At 48.9% G+C, this 8,157-nt stretch overlaps 1 protein-coding gene across 1 annotated transcript in view; it reads right to left on the bottom strand.

Annotated features, from left to right (window-relative positions):
- Positions 1-7,735, bottom strand: part of LOC112530121 — a 28,603-nt gene extending 20,868 nt beyond the window's left edge. Inside the window, exons 1-2 of the mRNA XM_025142386.3 lie at positions 7,582-7,735; positions 5,687-5,758 (exon numbers count right to left, since the gene is read on the bottom strand). The gene's annotated coding sequence lies outside the window, so the exon portion shown is untranslated. The remainder of the gene's footprint in view (positions 1-5,686; positions 5,759-7,581) is intronic.
- Positions 7,736-8,157: the final 422 nt, after the last annotated feature.

An 8,157-nucleotide genomic window follows, 5' to 3' on the forward strand; every position in this document is an offset into this window, starting at 1 on the left:
TGGTGTATGAAGCAAAGGTGTGTCACTGGATTCCTCCAATCAGAAAAAATGGCACCCACTGATCTTCATCAATGCTTGCTGAGCATTTATAGAGACCAAACAGTGGATGTGAGCACAGTAAGGGGGTGAGTGGTGCATCTCAGCAGTGATGACAGTGATGTGAAAAGACAAGTGATGTTCTAGACATCCATGCACAGCTGCCTGTCACACTGCAAAATGAGGAACATCTTGATGAGCTCATCCACACAAATCAGCTAATGGTGGTGACTGTTGAAAAATGGTGTTTTGTAGCTTAGAACTAGTTCTGTCGAATAGCATTATTGTGTTTTGTATCTGTTGCAGTTTCCATGGAGATAAATAGGTGGCATTAATTCAAAATGTCCTATGTATATATGTATTTATGTATTCCTGAAAAGCCAAGCATGAGACTTCTACTACAGGAAACATTAGCCTGAGTGAACCTTGGGAAAAGGATTTCCCTGGGATTATGAACTGAAAGCTAATCTTACTGCAAATGACGAAAAGTGATGTGACTGATGCATACCAGGGTCATTAAAACACACTTCAGTTTCAGAAATCAGTTTGCTAAGGACAAAAGAATCTTAGTGCTAAACGTGCAATGGGGGATCCCTATCAGAGCACATCTGTGTACCAACTTGCATGGATTTCCTGTTTTTTCCTCCAGATCAAAACCTCCCCTGCATTCTAACATTGATGTTCGTCTCAATTGCTTTCACATTCTTGGAATTTACTACCATCTCCAACTGTGTTTTGTTCCTTAAGAACTTGATGCTGTGCCTGAATCTCTGTTGAGATTACACAGTAATGTCAGTAGACTGAGCTATAGTGTCAGGATCTTCAGAGGTAAGGGACAAAAGGAGACCCAAATGTGATGTGCCTTAGCAAAGTGTGTACTGGAGGAACAGTACACCTCTTTCCATCCAGGAAATTTAAAGGAGAAAAAAAAACATCAAGTGACTATTTGTGTCTGCTTGAACTTTAGAAGGTGAAAATGAAACTAGTATCACAAAAAGAAGAAAGAAGCAAGAACTAAATAAATGAATGAGTTAAGTTTTGCTGGGCAAAGATAAAAGCAAAGAAAAGCTATCAGCAGAGAAACAGTAGAATGAGCTAATGATAACTATGGGCACTTAGAACTAGTGACTGCCTCCATAGATATAAAAAGCATGAACACAAACTTTATTCAGAACTGAGGTGAAATCCGTGATTGTTGCATGTGTCTGAACTACTGCTCTACACTGCTGAAACTGGAAAAACAGTACACAAAGGGACAAATAAAAACCCTGGATGTAGCTTCTGAAATGTGTAAATTCCTTTGATAAACAGGTTCCATCCTTCAGGGAGATCTGAGAAAATTAGCCCAGCAGTTGAATAAGTGACAGCAGAAAGAGAGCTGGTGACAGAGGGAGAACTGGTGGCAGCTGGCGTGCAGACACATCGCTGCACACTGAAAATTAAAAGTCTCATTGAAAGGTTAGTTAGCCTCCTTTTCAAAGAATCACAGCGCCATAGGGGTCAGAAGGGACCTCTGGAGATCATCTATTCCAACACTCTTGCTAAAGCTGGCTCCCTAGAGCAAGTTACAGAGGAAAGCACCCAGGCAGGTTTTGAATATCTCCAGAGGAGACTCCACAACTTCTCAGGGCGGCTTGTTCAGTGCTCAGTCACCCTCAAAGTTAAGTTTTTCCTCGCGTGTATGGAACTTTTATGTTCTGGCTTGTGTCCATTGCCTCTTGGCCTGTCACTGTACAGCACTGAAAAGAGCCTGACCTCATCCACTTGACTCCCTCCCATTAGATATTTGTAAATGTTGGTAAGATCCCCCCACAGTCTTCTCCAGGTTGAACCAGTCCCAGGTCTCTCAGCTGTTCCTCATACAGGAGATGTTCCAGGCCCCTAATAATCTTTGTGGGCCTCTGATGGACTCTCTCTAGAAATTTCTCATTTTTCTTGAACTAAGGAACCCAGAATTGGAGACAGTACTCCAGATGTAGCCTCATCAAGGCAGAGTAGAAGGGGATGGTCACCTCCCTTGACCTGCTGGCCATGTTCTATTTTAGGCACTCCAGGATATCATTGTCATTCTTAGCCACAAGGGCATATTGCTGGCTTATGGTCAACCTGTTGTCCACCAGGACACCCAGGTCCTTCACTGCAGAGCTCCCTTCCAGCAGATCAGCCCCTAAACCGTACCAGATGAGTGTGGTTATTCCTCCTTAGATGTAGGACTCTACACTTGCCTTGTGGAACCTCATTAGGTTTCTCTCCGCCTAATTCTCTAGCCTGTCCAGGTCTCGCTGAATGGCAGCACGGCCTTCTGGTATGTCAATTACTCCTCTCAGCTTCATATCATCAGCAAACTTGCTGAGTGCAACTCTATCCCTTCACCCAGGTCATTGACTAAAATGTTAAACAAGTTTGGATCCAGTATCAATTCCTGGATAACATTGCTAGCCACAGGCCTCAAACTAGACTTCACATGCCACTGACCACAACCCACTGAGCTCTGCCAGTCAGAGAATTTTCAATCCATCTCACAGTCCATTTGTCTATCCCACACTTTCTAATCTTACCTACAAGGATGTTATGAAAGATTGTCAAAAGCCTTGCTGAAGCCAAAGTAGACAACATCCACTGCTCTCCCCTGATCTACCCAGCTGGTCATGACATCACAGACGACCAGATTGGTCAAGCATGATTTCCCCTTGGAGAATCCATGTTGACTACTCCTGATAACCTTCTTTTCTTCCAGTTGTTTGGAAATGACATTCAGAACAACCTGTTCCATCACCTTCCCAGGGATGGAGGTGAGTCTGACTGGCCTGTAGTTTCCCAGCTCCTCTTTCTTGCCCTTTTTGAAGACTGCAGTTACACCGGCTTTCCTCCAGTCCTCAGGCACCTCTCTCATTCTCCATGACCTTTCAAAGATGATAGAGAGTGGTTTGCCAATCACTTCTCCAGCTCCCGCAGCACTCATGGGTGCATTCTATCAGGGCCCATAGATTTGTGTGTGTTGAGTCTGCCTAGATGATTTCTGACCAGAACCTCCACAAACAGGGGAAGTTTTCCTTTCCCCAGACTCTCTATTACCTCCATGGTCTGGGATTTCTGAGGGGCAGCATTAGCAGTAAAGACTGCAGCAAAAAAAGCATTCAGTAACTGCCTGTTCAGTGTCCTCTGTTAGTGCGGCATCTGTCTCATTCAGCAGGGGACCCACATTTTCCCTAGTCTTCCTTTTGCTACTGACATACTTAAAGAAGTCTTTCTTTTTGTCCTTGATCTCCCTCACCAGATTTAATACCAAGTGGGCTTTAGCCTTCCTCATTGCAATCCTGCATGCCCTGACAATGTTCCTACACTCCTTCCAACTGACCAGACCCCCTTTCCACATTCCATAGACTATCTTCTTCCACTGGAATTTTTCCATGAGCTCCTTGCTCATCCATATGTGTCCCTGCCACCTTTGCTTGATTTCTAATTCTTAGGGATGCACTGATCTTCAGCTTGGAAGAACTGGTGCTAGAACGTCAACCAACTCTCTTGGGCTCCCTTACCTTCCAGTGCTCTAACCCATGGCATACCTCCACATAGGTCCTTGAAGAGGTCATAGTTGGCTCTCCTGAAGCCCAGGATTGCAAATTGCTACTTTCATCTGTCTGCAGAAGGCCTCACCAACTTCCTCCTCTTGATCAGGTGGTCTGAACTAAACATCCACAGCAGTGTCATATTAGCCTGCCCCTTAATCCTCACCCATAAGCTTTCCAGTGGTTCATCATTCATCTCCTGGCAGAGCTCAATACCTTCCAGTTGTTCTCTCACACAAAGAGCAGTTCCACTATCTTGTCTTACTGGCCTTGTCTTTCTTAAAAAGTACACAGCCATCTAGGATAGCATTGCAGTCATGCAAGCTGTCCTACCGTGTCTCTGTGATCACAATGAAATCAAGGTCCTGCAACTGCTCTCTACTTTTTCCTACTTATTTGCCACACTGTGCACATTGGTACATAGTCACTTCAGAGAAGAAAAGGGAGCTGAGAATGCAGGTATCCCTAGAGGAATGCAGGAGTATTCCCCATAGCTATACACACTGTTGAAGTGACTGTTCTTCAGGCTCATGTCATGGGAGGTAGCTAAGGAACATTTATCACAGTTCTGATTGGCTTGGCTCATTCTCCAGTTGTGAGTGTGCCATGAGAATTGCATTTTTGATCGCACTCCCAAAGTCATTCAGTTTAAAGCTCACCTTACTATGTTAACCAGCCTGCTGCCAAAGGTGGTCCTGCCTCTTCTAGGCAGGTGGATCTCACCCTTTCCCTAAAAGGTTATAATCTTCATAGAAAGTCCCACTGTCATAAGAAACAAAAACTTCATGTGCCAACCACATATCCAGGAGTTGACAAGCATTATAACTCTATTTTTGGTTGCCCTCTTTCCTCCAACTGGTAAAACTGAAGAGAATTTAACTTGGGCACTAGTGTTCTTCACTTGTGCTCCCAGGGCTTTATAGTCTTTTTGATTCTGCCTATGTTCCAGTTTCCATTGTCATTCATGCCCACATGAAAGAGCAGTAGCAAATAGTAGTTCCATGCTCTTGACAAGCTGTGGCACTCTCTTGGCAATGTCTCAGATCTTGGCTCCTGGGAAGAAGGAGGCCTCTCCAGATGGCCATGTCAGGCAAGCAGAGGGGAGTGAGCCTCAGCGCCTTTAAATAGGGAGTCACCTACTACAAGCAGGGGCTTGCTCTGTTTTCAGGGACAAACTCTAGACTAGAAAGTATGAGCACCCAATGCCAGATTTTCAGGCCACTACAAGCAAAAAGATCATTCTTCAGTTCACAGTTTTCTCATCCTGCTCTTGCCTTCCAACACCACAGTCTCCCTCTCCCATGACAGCGCTAATAAAGGCAGGAACTTGGTGTCACTTTACAGGCTAGAATAGGATTACTTTTTGCCTGAATTAGTATTGCTACCACCTATTTGAGCAAAAAGTTTGGGGATTTCTGGCATGCGCATCTATGAAAGGTGGCTCTGTGAGATCATAAATCTTGCTTTGAACAACAGGATCCTCCCTGTAGATAAGCTGAGCAGTAGACTCTTGGTGAGAGGGAAAGAAACTAGCTGGGAGCCCATTCCAGGTTTAATATTAGCTAATGCACTTCCATTCTGCTCTGGACAAAGTCCATACAGAACAGATCTAAAGGGAAGCTGACAGCTGGAGAAGCTTTCTCCTCACATCTCCAGAGCAACTGTGTGCAGCCACAGACCATGCTGCTCACCAGGAGACGTGGTAGCATTTCCTGTCTCCTGTACAGCACAGTGGCCAGGACCATGTAGTCTGAGGTCTCAGGAGATTGCAACTAATGAGAGGAACCAAAATGGATGAAGATTTGCATAGATACCAGAGAACCCAGAAGGAGTGGACGTGCGAATATCAAAACCACGGGTAGAAAAAAATTAGACCCAGGACACACAGCTTCACCATAGCTGTCATGGAGAATATGAGATTACAATTATATTGCAAGAGGAAACATTGAAGAGTAAGAGGGTCCATAACACTGATTCATGGTGGTGACAGATGACACATTTTGAAGCTGGTGAGGCAACTTGCAGACAGACTAAACCATTATGGAGCATTGGCTACATTCACAAAAGACTGGGGAAGTTACCTGTTTCTAAAAGCAGACGGGGAGATGGGTGAGAATTAAAGACCAATGACAGTGACAAAGTGGCTGCAGGAACTGATAAAACAAGGAGATAAAAAGAACAAATGTCAATGGCTAGGAAAAGAACTGATACCTGGGTGAAAAGCACAGAGAGCCATAAAAGAGAAAAAAAAAAAAAAAAAAAAAAAAAAAGGGTAGTAAAATACACAGTTATAACCAGGAGTAATTGGGTGAAACTGGACAAATGAAGATATGGACCAAATATTTTCCCAACCATGGGAGCTGTTAGTCCACGAAACAGACTCCAAAAGGAAGAGGTGGAAGCCCCATTACCTAAGTAACTTAAAACTAACATGGATGGATCGATTGTGTGCTGTAAATACTCTACCAGTGGGGATGTGGAGTGGATGACCTAACAGGTTCTTTCCATCTCTTATTTCTACATTTAACATAAGGAATCACAAAGCTCCTTTGCTGTGAGGTACAGAATAATGACTCAGCACTTGGGGAAAGCCAGAGGTAATCATGCAGGAAGAAAGGGAAAATGTCATACAATGATGAAGCAGAGAGAATAATAGCAGAGAGAGCTGCACCATAAAAGCAATCAAGATGCAATGACTCTTCTCCAGCAGCGCAGTCCTGTAGAGCGGAGCAGAGTAGATAAGCTTTCTTTGTTATTGAGTTGGCCCTATATTAAAAAGTCATCAGCTGCTAAGCTGAGAGGGAATATTATTTTCCCTTCCTCTTTCTTCTTTAGTTTCCCGGACTGCTTAAAACGAAGCTGTAACAAGCTGCAAGAGAGCACAGGGAGTTATTTGGTCCTGGTTTGCAAAATGGCCTGTGGCAGCCTGCCCCAGGATGCCTACCGGCAGATCCTAGCAGCCTCCCGTCCTGGGAGAGCAGGTGCCTTTCTCACCACATCTTGTGATGAAGGCTGGGACTGAAGAGCAGGAGATATCCATGCAAACAGCAGGAACAAGGGGGGTTGGGGGGGGGTATGACCTCATGCGCGGCCCCCCACACACTGTATGTAATGTAAAGGGTCTATTTTAAGGGTAATGAAAAGTCAGCAGTCAGTAATTTCAAGACTCCGGTACACGGCCTTGGCTCCCTCCTGCCGTGGATGTATCCCTCTCCAGACAACTCTGTAACACACTGCACCAAGGCGAGGAAACGAGAGGTTTTACCGTTCCCAAAACCAGCAGCGCTCTCGGTGCCCACCCGCTGCGAGCACAAGCCTCCTATTCCAAAGTGACCCACCTCCAAAACAAGGAAACGCAACCCACCCCACGCTACCCGTCTCTGACGTTCGGCCGCAGATCACACCCGACATTCCCGTGGAAGTTACCAACAAACGCGGCACAGCTCTATTTCACTTTCTGCGCGCAGCACTTTGCTCGGCCAACTGTACGCGCCCGCCTGCGTTAGCGCCGTGCCGCTCTGCAACACGCACGCACTGCCCCGTGACCCGACGTGTCCGCCCGATGTGCTGCGGGAAGCCCCGCCGGACCCCGACGTGTGGGACCCTATCGGCAGAACAGAGCCCGGCGCTTCCACACCGCGGCCGCACCACACGCGTTGGCAGACACCGCGTCCCCAGCACGCCAGGCTGGGAGAAGGCGCGGTGCTGACCGCTGGGCGCCGTGCCACGCTTTGCGAAGCGCGGAGCTCCCTTCTCCATAGTGTGTGTGTGTGTGTGGTGCTGCGAACACCGCCACCCCCCCACTGCCGCACTCCTACTCGGGGCTCCTTGTCGCCTCCGCCGCCTACTGTAAGGCCGCGCAGAGCCACCGCTGCGCCCTGCCCGGACTTCCCGTGCCACTTCCAGGTCTGCGCTCTTAAAGGGGCCGCCCCGCCTGCGGAACAAAGGCCATTGTTGTCGTCGCCGCTCCGCTCACCGCCTCCCTCAGCGCCTTCCACCCGTTCGCTGGGTTCTCCGCCCACGCTGGCGCGTCTCAACGGCCCTCCCGCGCCGCCTCCCCCCGGCGGATCGGTGCCGAACGCAGCACGCCGGCCCCAGCCGGGCCGCGCCCGCCCGGACCCCTTCCTCTCAGCTCTCCTTCAGCGCCAGGGCGCACGCGGGCGGCGGCCGATCGCGGCCGTTTCGCGCCGCAGCGGCACCTTTAAGGGGCGGGGCCGGCTGCCGGGAACTCACGTCACTTTCGGGCCCCCGAAACTCCGGCTCCATGGGCGGGGCACGGCCGGCCGGGCCCGCGCCGCCTTTCGGTTTCTCTTCCAGGAAGGAAAACACTGGTGGGCAGCGGGGGCCGCGGCGGCAGCGCCCGCCCTCTCCCTCCCTCCCCCCGCCTCGCGCTCCCCCCTCTGCCCCGCGCACACGCGCGCTCACACACGCGCGGTCCCGCACACGCGCGCACACGGCCACGCGCGGCGGGGGGCGGCAGCTTCCGAGCGCCCCCCGGAGCGCGGCGGCGGGGAGGGGACCCCGGGCAGCTCCGCGGGCCGCGGTGGCGGCC

Source organism: Gallus gallus, chromosome 1 (genome assembly GCF_016699485.2).
Source record: "Gallus gallus isolate bGalGal1 chromosome 1, bGalGal1.mat.broiler.GRCg7b, whole genome shotgun sequence".
NCBI lineage: Eukaryota > Metazoa > Chordata > Aves > Galliformes > Phasianidae > Gallus > Gallus gallus.